This window comes from Sturnus vulgaris, chromosome 2 (genome assembly GCF_052056855.1).
Source record: "Sturnus vulgaris isolate bStuVul1 chromosome 2, bStuVul1.hap1, whole genome shotgun sequence".
Classification (NCBI taxonomy): Eukaryota; Metazoa; Chordata; class Aves; order Passeriformes; family Sturnidae; genus Sturnus; species Sturnus vulgaris.
The window spans coordinates 1,788,146-1,810,696 of record NC_142244.1 but is presented as its reverse complement, the minus strand read 5'-3'; positions in this window follow the sequence as shown (position 1 = coordinate 1,810,696).

The following is a 22,551-nucleotide window of genomic DNA, read 5'->3' as shown; positions in this document are numbered from 1 at the left end:
ATTCAAAGACACAAGGTGACTCAGCTTCAGGAAGGTAAACCCCAAGCCCTGAATGCACAGCACTGACTCAGCCTAGGTACTTTATGGGTTTGTGTCCCTTTCTCAAGTATGAATGACTGCCAGGGCACATGTACAAAACTAAAGAGGCAATAATTGCCTCCGTTACTGCTCTAAAAATGTTGATGGAAAGGGTATACAGCAAACAACATTGGTAATGATTGGTTGTGATCAATTGTACAAACCTTGGCTCTATTGGGTGATCCTGTACACCTCTTGTGACAACTGCAGCACCATCTTGGCTGTTCAACACAATGAGCTTCACAGCTCAAACAAAGAACCAAACACAGCTCAAACACACAGAACCAAACAATTCAATGTATCAAACAGTTCCCTCCCAACAATCAAGGTCTCCCAATCCTACCTGCTTCACCACCATATTCCTATTTTCTGTTGTTCTGCATTGTTTTTCACTGCTTTTCTTGTGACTTAACAGTTGTGAACAAAACCTCAGTACTCAATCCCTACTAAATTTAAGACTGAAAAAATGTGATGCGTGAAAGCATGGTGTCTCTTTTTAATCATTCGTAGTACATTTATAATAATTTATTTATTCAAGTGGTTTAATCAAGGCAAAAACTGTCTTAAAGGTGCTAGGACAGGAAAATCTTAAGATGGCAATATCTAGGAAGGCTCTGAAGATAAATATAGCTGAATAAATTGTTCTGTCTATAGCTGTCTCTCATCTGTTCCAGTCTGTAGCTACAGTAGGGAAAGCCCTGATGCTTCACACTGTCCATTTGGAGACTCTCTAAAATCCCTACTGATGGAGCTCCAGTTTTGGAAAGTGTTAAGAAGTTACCGGGTATCTGAAAATCAGTCTGCTCAAAGATATTGTTAGACTGACAAAACCTGTGACCTCCAAAGCCATTTATCAGCTGTGCACACTAGTGGTGGCCTAAAACAGTCTTCAAACTGTCCTAATTGCAAATCATTGTGTTGCAAAGACTGAGCAAATAAAGAAGCCAGATTATACTAAATTACAGCTTTGTTTTTCACTGAGATGTAAAGGGTGAAGAAATTATCTCTGCATTTACCAATCTATAACCATGAAACATTATCAATTCTCTTTAAAAATACATCTCAGTAGTAGAATAATTTAAGTTCATTTGTTATTGTTTTTCTTAAATGGCTGTTTTTATTTTTTTTGCTTTTTTTTTTTTTTTGTTAACAGGGAAAGAGAAGTTTGATAGTTAGCAGTCACAGTTTCACAGGTCAGATTTCACAGGTTTCTGGACCAGATCTTGTAATGAAACTCATCTCAATGCTTCATTTAAAGAATTCTGTATTTCACTGAGAACAGTAAGACTGCTCATGTGCATAAAATCAAGCATGTCCTGAAAAAGAGCTGGGACAAGGTTTCACTATCTCAACATATTTTCTCAAAATAGACACCCAGAGAGACTAAAATGTGCACAAGCAGGGTTCAGTGATAATTCTTATAAGTATTACACCTTGTTTCCCCTAGAGCACAGATGGAGAAGCACAGGACCTCTGGCATGGGTAGGCAGCCCTTACCACTTCTGGCAGCAGGGTGTTCCATTCTGCCACTTCTTGTAGGGCTGAACAGAGCACAGACCTCATCTCTGACGACAGCTGAAGATGTCACTTTCTAAGCTGCTGCGTCTGCAGCTGCCTGTTGCATCTCAGACTACACAGGCACTTTATTACATTTTTATTGCACTTTCTCAGTCGGACAAAAACAAACCTATCTTACAGGCTGAGAGAGTTGAGGGTGTTCAGCCTGGAGAGGAGACTTTGTAGCATCTTCCAGTGCTTGAAGGGGACTTGTGAGGAAGATGGAGAGAGACTCTTCCTCAAGAACTGCAGTGGTAGAACAAGGAGTAATGGGTTCAAGCTAAAAGAGGGGAAATTTAGGTTTCTTTACTGTGAGAGTGGTGAGACACTGGAAGTGTTCACCCAAAAGTGTTGTGGATGCCACATCCCTGGATGTTGAATGGGGCTCTGATCAACTTGGGATAGTGAAAGGTATCCCAGCCTATGGCAGGGAGTTGGAACAAGATCATCTTTAAGCTCCTTTCCAATTCAAACCCTTCTATTATCCCATGACTCTATGAAACTAAAAAATGCAGCCTGTTTTATCTGGATCCAAGACCAGGACACTTCTAGTACAAAGTCAGCTAGATATCTTCAAACACCAACCACTGTGACTTTTTTTGTGACCTCTGAGGGAACTTGGTATGTAGAAAAACTTTAGAGCAATTGTAGGAGACCTATGAAGAACCACACTTAATGTGTGTAACTCTTTCCTTGCAAATGAGTGGGACAGAGCCTTTTCGAGGACCATACCTTTCAATTTCAGCATCATTGCTAAAGAAAATGATGGAGAACAAATTCTGAGCAAGACTTGCAGACTCCTCCTTTTTAATAAAAAAATTTCGTGTAAAAGCTTTCTCTAGATAATACATCCAAAGGAAGCCCTGAAAATCCTCTACTATAGAAGTATACCAATAAGAACAAAAAAAAAATGCCAGTTAAAAACCAGCCTCACTATGGGAAAGTAGTTCAAATACCTGTGCTTTTAGGTAATAATTACAAGACTCTATTTCTAGTAATAGGATTATGTAGGCGAGGCAAGTACTGATTGATGGTGCCAGAAGATCACTTTCATAACAAGGTACAGAGACTGCAAATGCTGTGTGGAAAACAGTAATTGTTCCAGTACCCAGTTGGTTATGTGCATATTGATATCTAGGTTGCCTGAGTAACCTTAAGGTTAAGCACAATGCAGAAGGTAAGTCATTATCACAACTTCTTCAAATATATTACCTCATTCACATATGTATTTTGAGACTCAGCACAGAACTGTGCTATCCAAAATGTCTATCAGGTCTTGAAACAAGCAACAGACACTCCTGGAGGCTCTAGGAGAGTCTGAGAGCTTAGCAGAGTGGGAATGTGTGCAGCATGCCTCCCTCCACTGCCCTCCCCTTTGTTTCAGTTCTCATGGGAGCTGGTGGCACCAGGGAGCTCCAGCATGATCTGAGGAGAGGCATCAGTTCTGACAGATGCAAGGACACACTGTACAGGGGAAGCAATTTGTATGCAGTTGTATTTATTGACTACAGCTCTCTGGTTTGAGGTGGTGACTGCTTTCTTGCTGGATTGCTTTCATGAGAAAGCCGTGGATTGACTGAGAGCAACACAGTCATGCCCCCTTGGAGATCAGTGAGGAAGGTGAGCCTAAGCCCCTGAAGCTGTGAAATTCTGGATAAAAAGCTGAGATCTGAACTTCATACCTGCTTGGCAGCCAGTTGTTTGCCTGCATTCTGTTCCTATCCCATTAAATTCCAAAAGAGATACACCAAAATCCTGAAGTGATTTTGCAAGGCAAGTTCAGCTTGAGTTAGATGATATACAATCTTGGTAGCTCAAGATTACCCCTGATTCTTACCACACTTATCCTGAAGAGAAAATGCAATCCCCAAAGCCTTCATTGTACCAAGTAGAAAGATACCTACTCCAGTTTTAGGGTATAAACTGATTAGGTATCTCTTAAAATCAAGTGCTTGACCTGAAACAGCCAAACCCTCTTTATACTTTGCTCTCAAAAGCATTCTCTCATCTAAAGCCTTCCACTGTAGCCTTGCTGTTCACAGCAATCAGTATTCTGGGGCACAGATTCTTTCCTTTCTAAATGCAAAGTCTTACTTACACTTCATTTAGTAGGCTGCATGCTAATGAGAACTGTTTGCAACCTTCACAGTCAGTGAGAAGTCCCAGGGTAGCTCTCCCTAATTCCTGGTTGGGTGCACTGCACATGGCACCCTTTAATTGGGGAAAAAACCCAAATGATGCCTTCCCAATGTGCAGTTATACTGAACTAAATTAACACAATGGATGTTTCATTTTTCACATGAAGCTCGCATTCCTCAGGGATCTTTTCTGCTGGTCTTAAACAAAGATTCAATGTAGTCATCAACTTTGTTGTACTTCAGAATCTGGAAGTTGAAAAGCTGAAGCAGCACATACATAGGTACACAGCACCCAGGGTTATACATGGCAGCAGTTTGATGTGTAGCAGTGCCATATGGCTCAACGTGGTCTTTTAATTAAGAGATGTGGCTGCTGTTACTTAGATTACAGCATCACTGTGGTGTGACAGGGAAGATCAGAGTGTTCCTGAATTAGTCACAGTATCTCCAAGGTTTTAACCTCTGAGGAGATAAAAATGTCCAGTGCCCTCTGCAAAATGACACAAAATGGCAAGTAAGAGCCAGGAACAGACATTAACTATTTTCAGGAACCTGTCTGATGTAGCCAAAGGAGTATACTCTGGTTTGTACGTGATACTCTGAGCATTTATACACAGCCAAGTACACATTCTTTGACAAAACTCGGTCAGGAAATAGTTAATATTTTCAAAGAAAATTATTGAAATACGTTAATGTTATCCAGAACTTCACCTGTACATATATTTACTCCTGAGAAATGCTGAAGCTTCAGGCTATGTGGATGTGAAACATAACTTAGTATGCACTAGGGAAAGAAATCCTGCATTAGGTTCAGCTCCTGTCTCAACCATGTCTGATTATGTTCCCCAGTTTAAGGCTTGTTACTTGATTTGAAAGCCTGTTACGTCTCAGGAAACTTATACATGTAACTTGTAGCTGCTTTCATAGTTTAAAAGCTGTCATTTCACCTTCTGCACAAAGAAATGCTTTTCCTGTCTATGTCAAAGCGATCCACACAGCTCTCCCACGGAGTTTTGAAAGCGTCTTCTGGTACAGCAACACAGCTTTTATTCTGTGAGAGCAATTTGCTCTGCCATTATATTGTCTGCAGGTATGCAGCTGTATTGTTTTACCATGTTGATCTTGGAAGGAGCTGGAAAGCTCATAAACTGGAAAGCAATTGGTTTCCAGCTGAGGCTTTACTTCTTCCTAGCCCACTGTGCTCTCCGGTGAATCCCTGTGGGATTTTGTTAGAGAGGAAAAGGAAAATGCATTTGTGTCCAGACTGGGGCAAATCCAATATCACTCCAAATCAAGGGTTACATCCTTCTCTGTTTCTTACGTCTTTCTTCTTCCTGACTCACATCGTTTATAAGCACAACTCACCTGTGTCCACATCAGCTGCCTGCAGCTCCCACCAGCAGTCCCACATTTCTCTCGATTTATTGTTCTCAGAGAGACTTCAAAGGCAATCATGGGCTACTCTTGAAACACTCGTGATGAACACGTGCTGGACAGAAAAATCATCACCTGCAGAGGGCACAGAGTCATGTAAGTGGTGCCAATTCACAGCTCCGACATCCAAAGCACTTTTTCTTAGGTGTAACACCAGTGGCAATGTCACCTCAGTCTGTACTCAAGGCTTCCCAGTAACATTCATAATGGCAAGGAGACCTGTGGCAAGGCCGCAGGCTGCAAGAGAAAGAGGTGAAAGGAAAACTCCTTGCCCAAGAGAGGGTGCAGAGCTGCCCTGCAGAGTTGGCACACCTGCGAGCTGCTCATAGCTTGCAAGTACTGAATGAAATATCTGGAGTTCTCAGGGAATTTCTATGGAGTTACAGAGGCATTCCTCCTTAAATCTAAGGGAGTTAATTAGAATAATATATGTCACTTCAGCATGATGTCTGATGATCATGCTGTGGAGAAAGGAAAGCTTGCTTGAGAGAAAATGCCATTATCTACTCAAAGCAAATACAAATATGGAACTTTTTCAGAGATGTAACAATCATCAGTCACAAAAGAGTGTAGATCTGAACCACAATACAGTGCACACAGTCAGCTGTTCAGCATGTTGCTCTGTTGCTAAGTATGAAGCCAGAAAATAAGTAGGCAGGTCAGTTCCCGCCTCATTAACACAGTGGGAGGGGGAAGGTGTCCTGGGTTTGAAAAATAAGGTTGTAAAAACAGCCATGAAAGCTTGTTGGAAGCTAAACAATACCAAAGACTCAGCTATGATTCCCTTTCTTTACCTTATTTCTTTTTGTCTCTCTCAATGGCTTTATTTTCAGTTGTTCCTAACTACTGGTGATTTCTGCTTCTCCTAACCTTTAAGAATCCCAAAGCACAGAAACAATTTTCTCATTTACTTGCGCTACAGGAGCTTTAATTTCATCCTCTTCTGGAAAAAGTAGGAATTATCTCAGGGTGACTACCTTTTGTATCACTGTACAACTTACCTGTGTGAAAGTGGGTGTGCTGAGGGTTCAGGTGGGGCAGGAGGAGGCAGGTGGAGCACTGCCAGCACTCAACCTAAGCTATTTAGCTTTTGTCATACTGCAAAGTGATTATCACCCTTGCAGCCACCACCAGTTTCTTGGGAGTGATGTCTTAGAAGACATTCTTTAAGGATTTTCATAAAACCACTGTCCTTCAGCGCCAATAAAGTGTGACTAAATGTGGTTATGTTAAGGTGGGGATTTCTTGTTGTTTTCTTTGCCTTTCTCTAATGTATTATTTTTTTTAAAACACTCAATAAAAAAAGCTTTAAACAGAAGGCTAAATATGTGGGAAGAAAGGTAGTTAAAATGTTTGATAAAAGAGAGAAAAATGAAAATGGCAAGGAAAATTTAAAAAGTCTCTGTTTCATTCAGAATTTGAGCAGAATTATTCTCTCCTAGAGACTCATCTATGGCTGCTTTTTATTGTTGAGTTGGGAATTTAGTATGTGTTGCTTAGATTTTTTTTTAGTTTTCTAATTCAAAAGCAAAAGAAAAGGATTCTGTTCTTCCCTTATATTCACACCATGACTTCTAAATGAAAAGTACTGTTGGAAGTCAAAGGCTTTTCAGGAGGACACCCCCTTCACACTGCAAACCTTGCATAACCTGCTGTGCCATTGTTAACAATTATACCATGACAAATGAGACACCAGGCATATGGTTGCTTGCCTGGGGATGCATCAAAAAACACACACTACAAGGTCTTGCAAAAAATCTACTTGAAAAATCCAGGTTCAAACATGAAAAACAGGCCTGGGTTAAAAGACAGAGATAGCCTGGTCTCACTCAAATAGTTCCTTAAAAATCTATGGAAGGGGTATCTATCCTGAAGGGATGCTGACTGATCCGACAGGCCTGCTTGATATAGCTTGAGCAAGTTTCCTCCCAATTGTTTCCAAATGAACTTTCTGAAATGACATGTTGCAATTTCTCAGTCATATTTCAACTTGAAATAAAGTTATTCTTGGACCAAATCCAATTCACATTTTTTGAGGGCACTGCCTATAAAGCCACCTTTGTGCCACATGATGTTGGCAAGGGGCTGGTGGCCACTAAGGGACTGCAAGGGCAAAAGAGATCTGTATATATCTATGTATATCAGAGCATGAAAAAAGACAGATATGGTTAGGTTTCATTTCACTCATCTTAAAAGGAAGGGCAGGCTTTTAATTTATTAACAAAATTTTGTTGATAGCTGAAAGAATTTAGTGTTTGGGCTTGGGAGCTGTGGTGCCTATGGCTCCATGAAATTAAACACTAATAAAGACACCTCAACGTCTCTACAGGCAGAGTTCTGTAAACAGTTCTGCTAAGTCCCCCACAAGGACCTAGAGGGTGTCTCACAAACCACCCTGAAGGTAAAAGAGCAGCTGTGTCTTCCTTGTCCGTGCCTGGGAGGCTCAGCTGCACCACCACCCATCAAGGAGCAGGTTGTGGTGATACTGCTTTTTGTGTGCACAGGGTGGGCACCTTGACACCCATCCAAACTGCCCTAGCCAGCCCCAGGCTCCTGCCCCACTTGTGCCCCCCACCCTGGCCATTCCCTGCCTCTGGGGCAATGCTGCCTGCTGGATTTGCTGCCCTCCTTGCTGACATATCTGTGTGGGACCTTCACTTCCCCCTGGCACGATGCGTGTAAGCTCACCACAAGGCTTACAGCATGCAACAAAGTAAAAATAGCATTCCAGGAGGTGAACACAGCAAAGCCTCAGCCTTCCTGTGCTGTAGTCTCTTCTGATTATTGACTTTCTTATATAGTAATAATGACAGCCTGTCACATGCATATTTTTTTGTTTGATTTTGGTAGGGGAGAGGTTTAAAGAAAGGTTTTTCACTGTAATTTCAGGTGAGAAAGAATGCCATTTTTTTCTCAATACTTTAATTGCAAAAAGCAGAATGATCCTGTAGCAATTTCAAATCCCACTGTGATTAAAACTGATGAAATGGCACAGATGATGTTTTTATTTTTTAAAACATGAGACCATTCTTTACCAAGGAAGATGGAAACAGCTCCAAAAATTTTCTAAGAAAGGATGCTCCCCCTTCTTTAAACAGCCTTCATTTGCACCTGGGAGTGCAAAACTCATTTCAGACAAGCACTGCTCTTCAACAGATGACCCTCTGAGGCGCTGGTACAGCGCTGAGTGTAACGAGGTGCTGCTTCTCAGTTAGGAACTTCAGATTCGTGTTGAAATTGTTAATAAACCCACTAATACCAATTTTGGCAATTTTCAAGCACTACCCAATTTCACACACGATATCCTAAATGGTATGGCAAATCACGTAATCTTATAAAACCTTTATCTCCAGTAATCAGTAATCCCATGTTTTTGTCAGTGGGACCTGCCCAAGGGGTCTGAAAAACTCTCCTTTCACCAGGGGTCTGAAAGGCTTTCTCCTCTCACCAAGGGAAAGAATTACAGCTGTTTGTGTAAATCAGTGGTGTTTGGTTGAATAAAAACCCCAAGTTTAACTCACCTATACGCTGAATACGAGACATTGTTAAGGTGTGTAAATTAACAGGGGTAAATTACTTTTACCTAAATTAATTTTCAGCTACCCTAATAGGTTAAATAATTTAGCAAGGTCCTAAGTCTGCATGGCAGCTTTAATTTAATGCATAACTTTCCCTCTGTGCTGAAGTAGTCGGGGTCAGTTGTATTAAACAAATGCTAGCCTAAAGACAGAGTTAAGCTGTGCAAATAGTTTCCTGAACTGGGAAGCACGCAACCAGCAGATAACTCAGTTATACTTAAACTTTTTAGAGATGTTATTTCTTTCATCTTCTGGGTGTTGGAAATTAAACTCCTCACTGTAGCAATCACAGTGACATATGTGCAGCCCCCATTAGGAGAAAATATTTTCTGAGCTGGGATCTGAGATTGAACTTGCATAAATCAAGGCTTAGAAACTTTTTATCATCTGCTAATACACGTGCAGGAACACTGTTTTTAAGATTTTTTTTTTCTCTTCCTTTCTTCAGAATATATTATTTCTAAGGGAAAGTTGAATCAAATTTCTTGTCTTTGGCTTTTCTGTTTTTCCTTCAGCTCTATATTCTCATACCTAGCCAGCTAATCTCACTTTCTTTGTGAACAGCATACCCTACCATTTAGGTAAAAATGGTTTTCAGAAAAAATATGTCCTATGAGATGTTATGACATTTTGTGAAACAACATAATACAATGTGACTGATGCAGATGGATATGTCCCATAAAGCTGAGAGATTTAGATACGTAGTTTCCCCCCCAAAAATCACTTCATAAAGCAGTTTTGTTTAAAATATCACTTTGAAATCCTATTTAAACCCCTTCAAATAGATAGAAATTTTATTTAACATTTTATATAAAAGGATTTTTACCTGAATGCTTAGAGGTGTTCTACATTCAATGCTTTTTACACCTCAATATGAAGGGAAAAAAAAATACAATATGTAAGAAAGGACCTAGATAATGTTTTCTTCTTTACGCTCATCCCTGAAGGAAGAGAAATGCTTTAGTGGGATCAATAGCCATAAATCATTGCAAGTTATTTGAGGTTTTGTTTCATCCACTTGTATTATAATGTCCATGCCATTTGCTGTATATATTGAGCTTATTACACTAATTCATTTTACAAGTGCCAACCTCTGAGTGAGAGGTGTCAGAGGGCAATTGATTAAGGGATATTTGTTCTGTTACAGCTCTTTCTTTAATTTCTCTCCATAAGGATTTCAGGTTGAGCAAGTGATCTGACATCATAATGGGGCCTCGGGTCTGGAGATAAATGAGACATGTGACTTTGTGCATTCAAAAAGATCAGAACATCTTTTAACCTGGTGGTGCTGGGAGGGGAAGTATGTGCCAGCTGTGCATGAGGCTGTTTCTCTTCTTAAAGGCTGAAAGAGAATGGATGTTTCACATAAAAATGATGGCTCAATCTAGGAACCTACCTATGCACCCTCATTATCTCCAGTTAAATGGATTTTGTGTGATAGCATCGGACAAAGAGGAAAAGAGGAACCAAGGAAATCTTGAAAGGTCCTGTATTACAGCAATGAGCTATCAGTTCTGTAGTGAGCAAGTGTGTGGAGTATATGTATCTCTACCACTAAGTAGGAGCTGTTTGGCTCTAAACCTTGTAGCCCCAAACTGGATGTCCTCAAATTCTTGCTTTCCTTGTTTGCAATATACCAACAGTAAGATACAAGGGTTATAGGTGCTTGAAAAAAAACCATCACATTGTCTGCATCAGTTCATCTCCATAGTGTCAAGAAGAACTGAACAGATGTCATCAATATTAGACTTGCTTTGTTGGCTTGGAGCAATTAGTCCAATATGAGAGTAGTCTGAATATTTAAAAACTAATGCAAAATTTAGAACTACAACGTGAGCTTCATCAATACTTGGATCTATTTATAATGAACTTGTACATCATGTCTGAGGTCCTGACACTATACATACAGCTGAGTAACATTTACACACTTGAGCACTTCCACCGAATGGAAAACCATGAAAAATCTTATTTAATGGATACTGGTGCTGTATCCTTTAAATGAAGACAGCCATGCATGACTCTGTCAGTCTGAGATCCTCTCTAAAGGTCAGGACAACATTTAGCACAAGCTTCTTCATCCTCACCAAACTGGACAACACAATACAGCTGAGTTCCATCACTTTGGGCTGTGGCCCTGCGTTTTCTGCATGTGTTTTTGAAGGTTTGGATCTCTGCCACATGCTATTAGTATTACTCATGTACAACTTATATCTAGCTTGTGGCCTCTTTAAGTTCCAGCTGTTGCAGGCTTCAAATGCAAGCCTAATCACTGTCAAATTGCACTCTGTGTGTTCTCTCACATTGTTTCCATTGTGCCAGCAAAGCGCCCAGGCTGCCATTTTTCACTGGGAGAAAGACTGAACATTTCCATTTATTTAGGTAAAAAAAAATCCTTGGACAGTCTTGTTTTTACTTTTAGCCAATGACCACTTCAAACACCAATTCTGCTGATTATCAAGCACATTACACTGAAGTACAAAGGCACCCCCTGAAAATCTATGGTAAGTTTACTATCAGTGGTACCTCCCAGCTTCTTACAGAATCATCAGGCTGAGGCCTTTACTGTTATAATACTTCCAAATACTTTGAAGTTGCAATGAGCTATTCTGCTTTTGTTCATGAAGAAAATGCAACAAGACACCACCCAGCCTGATTGTGCATTAGTTTCCTCAGTTCACAGGCTCCTGTTTTCCCTGTTATTAGGCACTTTACAGCTCCAGTGCTAATTGCACAAATCGATTCATTTACAACAGCACAACAGAAAACACAGAGACAATGGAGACAGAAAGATTGCAGTAAGGCATTGCAACTGGTGTACTGATGGATACTGAATAGAAATACCAGCTGTGCCTTGTAAAAAGAGGTGACAGAATAAGAAAATCCCAACAAGGACTTTGTGAATTCAGCTACATTTTAGGGTCTGCAGGGAAAAAAATAGCTGAAAAGATTACTTAGAGCTTCCCACTAGGTCATGCCACTGCCCTGTGCAGAGAGATGAGATGCAATTATTACTACTGCAGTTTGTACAATGAGGGGTTTACTACCGCATTAAGAACAAAAAACTTTCTTCCCTGTCTTTGAAAGAGTCTCAGTTTGTCTTTCTGTACCCATGAATAACTCTTCTGCTGGGCAGTAAACAAACTCCTTTATAAAATGCAGTCTCAGGAGAGTTCTCCAATTGGCACAAACTGTGAAGCATATCCTTTTCTTGCAATGCAAGGAGAAAAAGTAATACCCTTTTTCTCTAATCTTCCCTTCAGCAATCTAATATATTCTTACTGGCACAGGCAAAGCCACTGTCTACCAGCTGGATCTATCTTGAAGGTTCACAGGACCTGTGCAGAGATGATGGATGCAGGACCCATGGGAGACAAACCATTTCCATTCTGGCAGTCTCCACAAATGAGGTCCCAAAAAGAGTTTAAAGCCATCTTCCTCTGGTTGGAACTAGAGATGTGCATAACTTTGTCACCATCATGTTCCCTGCCACTTGTGCAGCTGCCCACTATGGGGCCCTTGTCTCTCGTGTAGCCTCCTGGAAAGACCTATAGTGCTCACCTTGACTGACACAGATAAATCTAAGTATATAAAACTCTGATCTAAAGCTCCATCCCATGGGTCAACTCCTAGAGCTAAAGAGGGTTGTGTAGTACAGAGGCAAATATTCGAAAGTCTCAGCCCAGGGGTTTCAGTAATTTAATAAGGACAAATAAAGCATAGAAAAAATGATTATCAGGAGCATTTTAGCAGATTAGCACCTCACATATTGAAAGAATTACAGAGTCTAAATGTTGAAGCATGAACATCTTGCTTGTCTACGAGCATGGGCGATACTGCAAACCACGTAGGAGTTAGATTTTAGATGGCTGGGATGCACAGTTAGCTTAAAGAGCCATGGTCATTATTTTTAGACACGGCTGATTAATTTGCTTTACCAAGACTGAAATGTAACATAATGTATATAATGCAATTAGAAAGATGTGTCTCTATTAATGCTGTAGGCAAAATGCAGAGATAAGCTTCTGAGTAGGAGTAGGAGTCTAATAATTATTTACACCTTTATCCTGTGCTGAGAGTTCGTGGACTATGACCTGGAAATTTGAGCATTTGAGAGGCTTGTGCTCTAATCATTACATTATTGATTTTTCCTCAAATTCCTCACCTGAAAGTGTCTTGCTCAGTTTACATGACAGCCTAGAGTGGAACAGAACATGACTATATGCTGAGGAGCTAAAAAAAAAGAGGACAAAAACACAGCAATTGTGTGCCACAGATGGGAAAAAAAAGAAAATTAAATTTTCTTCCATATGAGTTTATCTTCTCCTAGAGGAATGGCATGCAATGCATCCAAGAAGTGAGGTGCAAAGGAAGTTGTTTCTGCTCTGAGCTCATCCACAACATGATAATTATAACATATGTAGCTCAGAGAAGTAATTCTTTCCCATTCAGCACCCCTCTTTCAAGACCACAAGGCTAACTTCTCATCTTCACTATGGGCTCTAGCAACAGACACAACAAATATTTATTTTTCTGCAGACTAGTGGTATAGATGTTGTCAGTTCCACATTAGGGTTAAAATTTTGACCCATTTCTAGTCCTGTAAATTGCAACAAAAAATCCAACCTAACCCTCCCAAAAAGCCACCCCAACAAAAAACCCCCTCCAGATGGAGCTTGTTCATAGCTGTCTTTAATAAAGACATGAGTCTTGTTTTCTTCCTTCGACAGTTTATTTCTCATTCCTTGTTTCTCATTCAAGCAAGAAGAAACCATATTGGGAGGTAGAGTGTCAAAGCATGTCAGCTTGCCAATGGATATGTTAAACAGGAGCTAAGAGTATAAGGATTAAAAAACATCAGATTTGGAAAACACCCTACAGACAAATGAAGTAAATCAGCTGAAGAGACTTAACTATTGTCTAATTGCAGTAGCTATTTATAGAATTGAATATAAGGTTATCTTTCCCATGCTTAGCAAATTACAACTAATTGGTCTCTAAAATTTAAGCTCTATTTTATTTTTTGGAACAGTCCTGGAGAACTGATTAGTGTGGGTTTACACAGAAATGCATAAAATAATCTCATTATACTAATGCAATGTGCTGTGACTGAGGGGTGATTTCTGCCCAGACTATGTCCTGTGTTTCATTGTAAGTGATCATTTAATAAACAAACAGGAAATAGTGCAAACAAGCAGCAGTGGAGCAGGCATTCATTCATTTACTAAAAACTTATAAATGGGTATATGAACACCTTTATTCTGAGAGGGATTTTCTAAAGGAGAAATAGACCCCCTCAGTCTCCATGATCCATTCTATTCTTGACTCCTTTCTGTATTAAAACCCAGAAATATCTGGTATCATGATAAAGTTTTCAATAATTGACACAGATGTGTTTGCATCCTGCACCATTTCAGTTAATGGAGAGCTCCAGGGAGCCAAGATTTTGCTTGTTGTGTATTCATTTATTATTCATTTAAAGAACGTGGCCATTTGCCAGTAGGAACTGAAATGAAATCACCACCTCCACGCAGGCAATCCAACAACCTCCAGTCGCAGTGACATTCAGTTACTAATGGGTTAGTTCAGTTTTAATCCGCTGCCTAGAGATGAATAACATTAATTACTGTAATTGGTAGTGACAGTAATGGGTGCAACATTTCCAGGGCTAATTTACTCTACTTTTGTATCATGCTAATGTGGGTATTCTGCTTCAGTACCCGAGATAACTAAAACCAGTTCAAATGTCTGTCTACTGTACAGCATGGTGTACTGCCTGCACATCCTGAAACTTGCAATGTGTGGAGTGGCATGGAGCTGCTGTGCTTAGGCAATCGATGGGACAAAATGGTACTGCAGCATCGTGAAATATTCCACGTGAACCCATCACACATCAGCAGGAAATACTCGGTTTGGCAGCTGAGCTGAGAAAAAAATATTGGTTTGATAAAATAATAAAGAACACATATACAACAGGTGAAAATAGGCACCAGATTAAAGTAGGTCATTTTATTATTATTTGGCACTTTACAGATTCAGAGCAATGATTTGACCCAGGGTTTCTTACCTCTCAAGTAAATCTCTCTCCACTGCTAAGTTATTAGTGCCATTGAAGCTGGCCTCCCTCAGGCTGGCTTGCTCAAACCGTTCCACTTTGAATAGCATACTTAAATATTTGGTGAGGGAACACAAGTGATTCTGTAGCTGCTGGTCACAATGCTAAAACATCAGGAACCCAGCTGTTTGTCCAAGGTGGAATAACACCAACAGGAAGGACTGAGAACAGCTCTCCATCCCCAGCCTTTTGAACAGAGTGCAGATCTAAGCCTTAGGACACCTTACAGGAAAAAGAGGTGCTGGGGTGTTAAAATGCCCTCGGGCAGAGACTAAGCACAGACTTAATTTGTGTCTACATCCTACAAGGTAAATGTCCTAAACACAGAGTTATTGAATAAAACTGAGACTTAATGACTTTAAGAAAGTGATGAAATCTGAACTGGTTTTTGGTATCTTTTGCTGACAGCTGAGAATTTGAAACACAGTTGAGAACAAAGCTGTGTCTCCTTGAAAGCATTCAGAAAAAAATTAACACATAAAATCTTACTAAATGTATGGACACACATATATGTACACATGTTGGAGGTTGAACTATTCCCTTTTCTTTCAGTGGAATTTTCTCCCATTGTTATGCTAAGTAATTGTGGCTACACCTTAAAACGACAGATAATGTTCTCTCGTAGGGGGGTGGCTGGAGGGGGAGGGGGGGGAACTGGAAAAGGAAAGGTGGGATGGGGGTCTGGAGCGGGGGACTCTCTCTCGCTTGGCTCGTGGAGTGGGGAGGACAGCCCGGGGCTCCGCTCTGGCATCTTCCCCTGCCATCCCAGCGCTGAGATCCACGCTCCCTGCCGTTGGACATCGCTCTGCTGCTCTCCCACCTCACCCTACTATATCCGGACACTCTACTGAGCACCACGACCGACACCGTGAGGGGGAGTCACTTTCCCCATCCCTCTCACCCCTGGGCCGCCGCCATCACCCAGCCCTCTTCAACTGCGCGGGACCTGCCCTGCCCCCACAGCACCGGGAACTGAGCGCAGGGAGACGGCCTGCGGCCAGAAGGGACTGGAGCGGAGCTAGACTGTTTCTGTTGCCAATTTTTATAGCTGTTGTTGTTTTCTGCCTTGTTAGATACCAGTAAAGAACTGTTATTCTTATCCCCATATCTCCTGCCTGAAGGCGTCTGAATTGGACCTAAAATAATTAAAAGGGAGGGGGGTTGCACTCGGCATCGCAGAAAAGGGGCTCCTGCCTTTCCTTAGACCATACCTGTCTTTCAAACCAAGACAACACATAAACAATTACAAACTTGTAGGTATGAGCAACAAAGACTATCAAAGAAGCTAAACAGAGGTAAAAAAATCCCAGCAATTTTGCCCAAGTAGTATATGCCATCTCAAATATTAGAAGATGCTTCCATACAGAAAAATTGGATTTAAGCCTGTTCTCATGAGGTACATTAAATTAGATTATGTTTTTACATACTGACGGGAAAGAAAAAATTCAAGGTCATGAAACAAAAAATCAAAAATAATTTTTGTAGTTAATCTGACTGCTCCCAAAAAGGCTTTTATGAAAACAAATCAGCATCAGAATTATATCAAATTCATCATCAGTTTTTCAAATTTTCTGACTTTTTCTACTGCTTTTTTACTTCAATTTGAAGAAAATGGATACCATTTTAAAAGGCATCCTATTTGAAAATATATATATTCATTCACAGGTTAGGTTGAATTTCTGACTTACAGAGAATATATAAAAGACAGCACAGTTCCTCCCAAACCAAGCATGCCTCACACCTGCAGATTACTGACATTGCCAGTGAAAGACAGCAGTGCATGGGACAGGACTCTGAGTAGACAAAGTGGTTGAGGGGCAGATCCCCCACCTGCTGATGACTCAGAAGGGGCAGGTAGAGGGTGAAAAGTGACAATTTGGGTTACCAGCTCCAGCTTACAGCTGGCTCATATCTCTGTGCCATGTCAATATGCTGTCTCTAAAGGATTTATGATCCAACTTGTCCCCTCTGGCTGCTTCAGAGTATCCCTCTTCCAATGCTCAAAAACTTTGCTCTATTACACAGCCAAAAATTATTCACTGCCTGTTTAGACCTATTTGTTCCTGTGCCAACATTGTCCTTCGGCTTAAATTGCTCTCCTCCCTCCCTGGTGTTTACCCTCATAATGTATTTATAGATAGCAATCAGATCCCATCTCAGCTTTCATTTTGCTAGGCTAAATAGTCCAAGCAGTTTTCCCAGTTTGCTCTCATAATTCTCCCAGTTCTCCTCACAGTCCTCCTCCCCACCTGTTCCTGTATCAGTTGTGTCTTATGGTACGAAGAGACAATCACTTGATGGCTGAGGTTCCCCTCCTTCAGGTGCTGCTCTTACAAGAGGTAGGGATGAAGGTCCTCATCCCAGGGATCCTTGAGGGTCCCTGCTGGCCAGGAGAAGGCTGCAGCCCAGGGAGCTGTTCCCAGCAGGTTCAGGTGCTGTTCCCTCTCCCAGCCCTGCTGGCCAGGAGAAGGCTGCAGCCCAGGGAGCTGTTCCCAGCAGGTTCAGGTGCTGTTCCCTCTCCCAGCCCTGCTGCCCATTGACTCACTCATGTGTATCTATGGGTTAGCCCGCAGCTGCATTTCATGGGACACACTTAATGGGATGCTCCTGCGACATTCATCAATGACCCACACTACTTCAGGCCCAGAGCAGTGAGATGTATGCTCCTGGGGAATAACTAAATTAAAAGGATGCATTAATAGGGCTACTGTTCACATTTTCTGACAACGTATTTCCTCTGTACTATTTATAAAGCATACACGAAGAATTATTTTTCAGATTCTCATCTGGCATACATTGATGAAGCTTCATTAGCTACAATGAAACCAATCACTGCACCAGCCAATCAGTGGACTATTTATTAATTAAGTTGTAGAACATGCCTTTGAAGGGGACTTTTTTTCCCCTCTACGTAATCCATCCAACCATATTTCTTCCTGCACTTTCCCATGGAAAAAATGTACTCTTCAGGCTGTTGCCAAAACCTTCATGATTCACTATATTGAAATAAATCTAACTTTCTGGAATTTATAGGCAGGGACGCTAAGCTGAGTCTGATTAATCTAAGATTTGAAGGGCTGCAGCCCAGCTATAACTTTCAGTAAGGAGCTATAATTGCAGGTTAAATATGGCAAATCTAGACTGCCCAACATTACTGTATTGATTCTTTTAAACCATTAAATATGAAAGTTCAAATTCATGCACAAAGGCAACATTTTTGAAATCCCAGCAGTTTAGGAGGATTATGTTTCCAAATGTGGTGTGGATGGGAGACCACTTATCTAACTAATGGCTTCTTTATGCTGGAGAAACTCAAGACCACGATGCACAACCAGGACTTTTAATTTATTTTAAGAAGGATAATGTTTTCTGAACTTCCTCTACCATTTTTTAGTCATATTCTGACAAAGGCAGAGAATTATGAGGGGAAGATAGGGTAAAAAACTCTCACCACAGCCATGAACCCAGTGATGTTCCCAGTTGCCATTCTGCTCAACATTATGATTGCACTGTCAAAAAATCAAGGACTCAAGGACTCAAAAATTCACTTCAATAATTCTCCTTTCTGTGCTTCTCCAGGAGCAGGGAACCTCTCCCTCCTACCATGGAAGCTGAGTAACAGATAGTAGAGGGACTATGATGGGCTGCTGATTAGCTGGGGTCCCAATCACATTGGAGCATGTAATATAAGAACATGCTCTTGGTGAGAGTATAAATGTTGGTCCTCAATCAAAATTACAGCAGCCTCAGGATGCTTTCATCTGCTTTGGCTACTCCCTTTTGTCCTGTCTCATGCTGGCAGGACCACGGCTTGCATCAGCTGTATGTGGTCTCATACAGAGGAGGGGCATGGCAGAGTTTTGAGTTTTCTACTTAAGGTATAAGGCAAGCCATGCTGGGGAAAATGGGGCTGTTTTCTGTGCCTGTCTGAGCAAAAATGTGACAAAAAATGCAACAGGGAACTGGGTCAAAGCAGCTGATTTCAGCTTTTTCTTTCTTCTTTAATTCAGTGACAGTTTCGATAATTGTTTAAAAAGATTCTCTAAGATCAGGGGTGTTGTGTCTTTGCGCCTGTAATTGTATTAAAAGTGCCATGCAGCCTTTTCTGTAAGCTAGAATACTGGTATTATGTGTCATCTGTGCAAAACACTTATGAGATCTGGTCCATAATTACAGCTTTCTAACATCACAGGAGAACATTTCTCAGACCTACTAATTGTGCTGCCCTTTATGGTCCATCTTATTGATTAAACATCTGTTAGTGTTTTGGTGAAATGAGAATTCACTTGCAATGCAATGTGTCTGGTATATTAAATTCTGTTTAAGTCAGCCCTAACTACAAGTTTAAGATACATGTATTGTATCTCCTTAATTGTGCCTTAGTAATTTCTGCCTCTGTTTATTGTTTGTACTGTTTGCTGGAGAGTGGGAGAGTGTTCTAATGTTTTATTTACAGCAAAGTCAAATTATATTCCCTTAATTCTTTTGCCATGCCTGAACCATTTCAGGTGGACAAATGCTTGGGAATATTGTAAACTAATAAGTTAACACAGACCGCTACATTTTTTTCCTATGCCACAATCCAATTACACATTAAATTTTATCTTTTGTGGCAATGCCAGAGAAATTGATGAATTAAGTGAATAAGGGAAAGAAAAAAAAAGCAACACACACACACACACACTTCTTAATTAAACATTCTTAATTGTGAAGAATTTCCTTTTTGAAGGGCAAAATAAAAGAACTTTTGAACAAGATCCCTCTGCTCTTACTCTTCATAATTAAAATAAAAATAATAACAATAATAATAATAATAATAATAATAATAATAATAATAATAATAATAAATGTTAGTATGCTGGTAACCTCTGGGAAATTAAAAGAGCAGCCCTTGCATAGAGATTGCAGAGAAGCAATGCAGAGTCCTCTCTTTCCATTCCATGTCCTTACTAAAATACTAGGACTTCTTTACAAAAGAAATCCAAAAACTGACACAAATTGAGAGGAGAGAGTCTGCTTCACTGCTGTCAAATGCAATTTCAAATTGACTTATCCTTTCTTTATTTCATTTGCTGACTGATAAAATCTTGACAGTATTAAAAAATAATCTGAGTCCTATTGCATGAGTTGTTTTCCTTCTGCACGTTTTACATATATTGATTGGAGAAATGAAAAAATGCTAATACCCATATGTTGTCATATCAAGAAAATGGGGACCACTTATTTTCCCAAATCACATTATGTCTAGAAAATTTTGTAAAGCTCTGTGAGCTGAGCTTGTATTCAGTTTCAAGATGAAATGAACTGACCCAACAAAGAATGAAAGTTAAATTACTTCTACTCTTATTTTATCCCTTTGACATTTACTTTCAGTACCCCTCCTTCCATCATCTTCAATCTGGCAGTTACAGTATCAACACTGAAATGCTGCCTAGCAAGAAAAACACTCCCTTCATTTGTCTTTGAACCAGACCCGAGTGAAGTCAAAGAGAGTCTTTCCGCTGAATTAAGGAGGTTTGTCCAGGTCCTTTGCCATTTATCTATGAGAATGGAAACTCTACTGCAGCGTTTTAGAGTCTGACTTGGAAGGTAAGAACAGCCTCTTCAGCTTCAGACTGAAACCCCACTTGGGTCAAAGAACAAAAATAATCAGGGTCTTGAAGCTTTATCTAAACCCAGGCTCAAGAAAACTGTGGGGAAGATGTACACTACTATTACTGACTGCCAAAAAGCAAAATGAACAAGCCAAGGGAAGACAATGAGAATAACAACAGCAAGAATAATTTGGATTCCTATAGCAATACAATTTTTTAAAAAATGATAGAAAAATTAAGCTACCAGAACCTTAGACTGTCTGAAAACCAAAGCCTTCTTAGACATGATACTGTTCACAGTATTTTCTATTCACAAAAAATAGAGAAAACTCATTCTTCTATTAACACCTATTTCATTGCACCTCTGCGAGGATCTGAACATACTTGTTCCTGCTATAACTTTACTACACAAAAAAGCATAGGAACAGCAAACCTGCTCTACAAGTGTTATTTTGACTCAATGGAGAGTAGCTAGCACATTAATATCAATACTGGAATCTTCATCTTTCTTCTGCTGCAAAGCTTTAATCTTACAGTCACTAAGTCAATGATTGAACATCCGTGATTTCAAAACTGCAGGGTCAGAGACATGCAGAGCCATTTCTACATCTAAAAATTAAATTAGACACTTAAATATCTTTAAAATAATGTTCTGCAATGCCTCAAGCCCACTCTGTGAAGATCATCTCCAGATAAGAAGGAAATTCTGTCTTCACTGAAGTGATGACCATACTTCCATCAGTGAGGATTTCATCCTAGGCTATTGATCATCACCTTCATTGCTTAAGAGTGCCACCTTGGTCTTTCTCAGAGATTTCTTGCCATTCAAGTTTGTGAATACTCTCACTTCTGCTTTGTTTTGCTTTCAAACAGTACAACCCACTGAGGCAAAAAAAATATGGTCTTGTTATTGACTGTTTCACTGGGTGTCTTATATCACATCCAGTGAAGACTGAGTGTAGAGGGACTTCTCCAGGGGCAGACACTGGCTCCAAGCAGTGGAAACATAGAGGTATACTCAAAAACTGTATTTATTTCTAGTAGCCAGCTGATTTATTGTTGCTTTAATTTGCTCTGCTGAAAAGTTTGTCAAATTTCCCCTTCTGACTCCTCTGGTGTACAAAGTGTCCAGGGGATGGCTTATGGCTTAAATGCAACCCCACTGAAAAACTTACAACTGCTATTATGATTAAATGAACAGCTTCAACTTTAAATATGAATGTCTGAACTTCAGAAGGCATTTAAAATTTGCTTCAGTGTAAGGAACTGAGGAACTCACTCCAGCTTTCAGACAAAAAAAAAACCCTTGCAATTTTGCACTAGCTAATGGAAGGGTTCCTGGGTCAAGCCTTTTGGAAAACTACCCTTACCTTCTTCAGGAAATATCCTATCAATACACGGTATGAAAGACAGGGGAAAAAGACCAAGGGTAATGAAACCAAGGGTTTCATTAAAGGTTTCTACTGGTCTCAAGTGTAGGAAGCAGAAGAATTTGCATAAGTGGCCATCATAGTGCTGTCCCTCACTCTCTTAGCTTCCTGCGGACTGTAAAAGCACAGGTATGATTTTTTCTATTGTCAGAAGAAATATCCTCCACATTGTGAGTTAAGTACGTCCTGCATTGCTGTCTGTTGGCCCCTGAGTACAAGAAAGTGTCAGCATAGGACACTTCTTGGTGGTTTGAGTGGCAGTTTTCATGTCCCTTCCTGTGTCCCAGCTGCCCAGAGGGAAGGCTGGGCATATGCTGGGATTTGATTTCCTTCTCTCACAGCTCTACAGAGCTCCTCCAGAGTTGCACCAATGTGTGCTGTTGTGAGTCTCAGCTAAACACAAACTGTGTTGGCCATTTTTAGCTGGACAAAGCCAGCTATCTCCTGCAACTCTGGGAAAGGATCTGCACAAAGAAAGGTTGAATCTCTTTTCACGGTGAAAGATCTGACATGACAGAAAAATCTCAAAATTTTGCTAGAATAAGTTGCATGCTTGTTTCATGGTTGTAGAGACAGATTTAACAGACTGAAGACTACATCTCTAGACTGGAAATGTAACTCAGGCAGCAA